The sequence below is a fragment of the Helianthus annuus genome, chromosome 15, assembly GCF_002127325.2.
Source record: "Helianthus annuus cultivar XRQ/B chromosome 15, HanXRQr2.0-SUNRISE, whole genome shotgun sequence".
Lineage (NCBI taxonomy): Eukaryota > Viridiplantae > Streptophyta > Magnoliopsida > Asterales > Asteraceae > Helianthus > Helianthus annuus.
The window spans coordinates 94,167,797-94,171,971 of NC_035447.2; positions in this window are offsets into that span (position 1 = coordinate 94,167,797).

The window sequence follows — 4,175 nt, forward strand, 5'->3', positions numbered from 1 at the left end:
AATCGGATGACTATTCGATTGAGCAACTGTTTGTTTGAGAACTTGTACAATCAGTTAAGTTTAGAAAGTTTGCGGTTTGACAGAGATGGTGTAAAACATGTTAAACAACGGAAATCACATCAAATCCAAGTCATCCGATCGGACGGGAATCACCCCGTTCGATCAGAAACAACTGTTCTTGACGGAGTTTCATATTCAACCCGTGAATTGGTCGTCTTTTTGTTAGAAATCCATTCCCCTCCCGGTTCTCCACTAGAGAATGAGTGAAGAGCCCGAACGAGTCCAGCTTCTAACGATTTTAAGCGAAAAAGTGAAGATTGTTGAAGAAAAGTGGAAATCAGTTGGAAAATGTTTTAGATTTAAGCGAAATCAGTGTTTAAACATGTAGAAATCCATTAGATCCGAACCGTTCTTGATGAGATGAGGTCACACTTCAATGTTCATAAGAACTCCATGATGACATCATCTTAGAACAGCCCGAATCAGAGGATTTCACGGTGGAAATGTGAGATTTGTTGGTGAAATTGATGAGAAAGTGTGTAGTGAAGATGAAGGAACAAGATTTAGGGTGAAAACTTACAAGAATCGCGAGGAATCGAGAGAAAAGAGCTTGGGAGTGCACTGGTCGGAGGGAGCTGTCACATCAAGTGAACAATTGATGTGTCTGCTGAGTATTTATAAGGGGAGAGGTGAAAGGCGGTGCAAGGTTGTGTGGGTCGAACAGTCGTTCGATCGGATGGCCATCTGATCGGATGGTCATCCGGTCGGATGTCCATTCGACCGAATGGTCGTTCGATCGGAGGGCCTTCGCGAGTTGGTTTTCCGACCTTCATTTTGTGCGTTGAGCGTTGCATTGCGTTTAAGCGAGTGACGAGTAAGCGATGTTATAGTTTTAAACAATAGTTACACAAACAACATAACTAACACATAACATAAAAGTATAACTTAGTTTTCGAGTCCACGATGAGATTGCATTGCAATAGGGTTGTGATTGCGTTTGCGAATAACACCTCAACCAAATATAAACATCACATCAGCACACACAAGTAAAGCACATAATAACACACACACACATATAGAACAATGAAGTAACTGCGATTCGAGTTACGATGTAATAGCGTTAAGTAGATTAGCATTTAATTTCGTTTATCGCATTGTTACTTCACACATTACGAATCGTAGAACAAAATAGCGTTAATCAAAGTATCGATTATCAGGTCGGAGAGTACAAGCAATAATTAAGTCAGAAATGACAGATCTGAATAGCAATCCTTTCTTCCTTTGACTTTGACTTTGACTTTAAAAGTCGGGTTGTTACATTCGCTTAGGCAATCTGATACAAACTCTCAAACTGTTTAGGACAAAGCTGAAAATGAAGTTAGATCCTTCAAAAACCTTTTTACAAACTTATTGGATTCAAACTGAACTGTATCTAAGGTTCGTCAAGTTCAGAAGCTGAGTAAATAGCTGTGGATTCAAGATGTAACCAATTCCAGTTGAGTAGATGGTCAGTTCAAACAAAACCGAATAGATTTACCTAAGAAACAGCCACATCCGTCCGAATGGCAGGCGCATCCATCCGAAAAGGACATCCCGTTCGTACGAATGCAACTGATACTTCATGTTCCGACGATTTTCAAGTGTTGAATGATTACTCAGATCACTATCTTCCATATGGTTGATTCTAGAACATCAGTGTATGTTCTGTGGGAACCTTGGTTTCCAATCTAAAACCACCACCTCACTTAAACTCGTAAACGAACACCCAAACAACTTTCTAGACCTAGAGCAAGTGAACCCTGTCTAGCCTCTGTGTCACACCCCCAAAATCCACACGCGGAGTATCACTGCCTGGAGGCGTGACATGACCAGGATCAAGCCACCAATCATATTGAACAATAGTAAATGTAATTCAACCAAACAATATGAAAGGTGTTCCAAAACAAAGTATAGTTTCAATGTTTAGCGGAAGCATAAATGTAAAACCCAACATAAGTAATAAGTTTGAAATGTCATAATTGTTTAACATGGCATCCACGATCCATGTCCACAACGACTGCGCCTCCCAGTGCAAGCTCCATGAGTACCTACTGACCTGCAAGGCATGTAACAACGAGTCAACAACAAAGTTGAGCGAGTTCACAGCTGGTTGTTTAGTTATAGTATTCGTTTCGTAATTCACATGTTCGTTTTGTAAACCATGTATCGTATTTATTTGTATCGCGGCCTTCCAGGCATGTTTGCGAAGATTAGTGGGGATTTCCCATGTATTCTAGACTAGTTGTATTTGTATCGCGGCCCTTCCAGGCATGTTTGCGAAGATTAGTATTCGTATCGCGGCCTTCCAGGCATGTGTGCGAAGATTAGTGTTCATATCGCGGCCATCCAGGCATGTGTGCGAAGATTAGTGGGGGCTTCCCATGTGTTACCAGTCTAGCTGTATCTATAAGTGACCTTCCCCTAACGAGGTCAGTGGTACGTATTCCAGTAACGATGAAAGTACAAGTAATCATTCAATCCCATTCCCAACCCCCGGGAATCCCATGCCTTGGTAAGAGTGTGAACTCACCTTGGTTTGCTCGGCAGATAAACAAAAGGTCACTTGAGCTGTATGGGGTCAACCACGTCCTAACATGGTTACCATACAAGTCAGGTCTATGGTTTAAGTAGTGCACGTATATGTTCTACATGTATACTAACAAGTTGCATGATCATGGCACACACGAGTAATCATAGCAGTTTAACAGTAGAAATCACGTAAATAAACAAAGCCCAAGTATGCGACCCAAGCTCTTGGGCCTGTGATAATGTGCAAGCCCATAACAGATGTGTGAGTTGGTGGTCTCGAGTCGAGACTGTGCGGTTTCGGGTTGTTGGCCTAAAGATCTCGAGTCGCAACTAAGGGATCTCGAGTCATGCATTTATCACTCGAGACCGGGTGGTTTCGAGTCAGGTCTCGAGTCGCAACCAGACCAGCAACCGTGGTCTCGAGTTATGCTGTTTTTGTGCTGATGATGCGTGGTCTCGAGTTGAGACAGTGGGGTCTTGACTCGCAACCCTTGTCGAGATCAGAATATGTAACAAATTTCCTTAATTACAGCTCATTAATCCTGTAACATTTGCTAACAGTTTTGGCAGTTTCAATTTAGATCAAAACAACAATTATTCAGAAATCAAGCATATTCATATTACCTTAATCATCATCTAATCATAAACAATAATTAAGCATTCCATCAGATCATTAGGTTAACAGTTTCGAATACTATCATGCAACCCTAGTTCTTGTGCAATATCAAACTATCATAACAACACAACATATAATCGAGAATTATAATTCCAGTAGCATGTATTCGATCCTAGATCACATCAACAACATGCAAAACATATCAGCCATTAAATCCTGAAATCATTAATCATCAAAACCTTATATCAATCGATTTGGTTTACACTCTTGGACCGATTTGCGTGACAACAAATCATATCACATATTAACATCATAATCAGGCACATGTTCCGAATTTTACAAGCATAATCTCAATCATAAAACTACTAGCATGAAACCCCTAGTTAACACCAACATAACATAACACCAATGATCATACAACTAAATGATAACAAGGCACTAACCGGAAGTGTGTGTTGTGACTAATTTGATCGAGATAGGCTTCAGCTACCACCGGGTTCGGTGATGGAGGGTTGTTGCCGTCGCACTGAAGAGAGAGAAGAGGAGAGAGCTTAGGGTTTGTGTGTGATAAGTGTTTGCAAAGTATGAGGATCAAAAACCCCATAATGGGTTAGTGAACACGCACAAGGGAAGTGGGCCGATCCCAGCATTGGGCTGCCCTCATGGTCTCGAGTCCATGTATAGTGAGCCGAGAAAGAGAAGTGTACGGCCCAAAAGGGCTTGTGCGATTAGGACAAGTGTTATGAAACTATACTTATAGCATTCACATAAAATCACATAGCACATAATATAACGACGTCGTAACATACATTGAAATCAAGCACATCAATCAATCAAGTAACGTTCATATAAGTTGCGTCAAAACACAAAGAAATGTTCTAGAATACGGGTTGTCACATTATCCCCACGTTGAAAGAAATTTCGTCCCGAAATTTAGCACGCGGTTACTGAGGTAGCTAGTTAAATTGCATGGTTTTCCTGGGGTGTCACA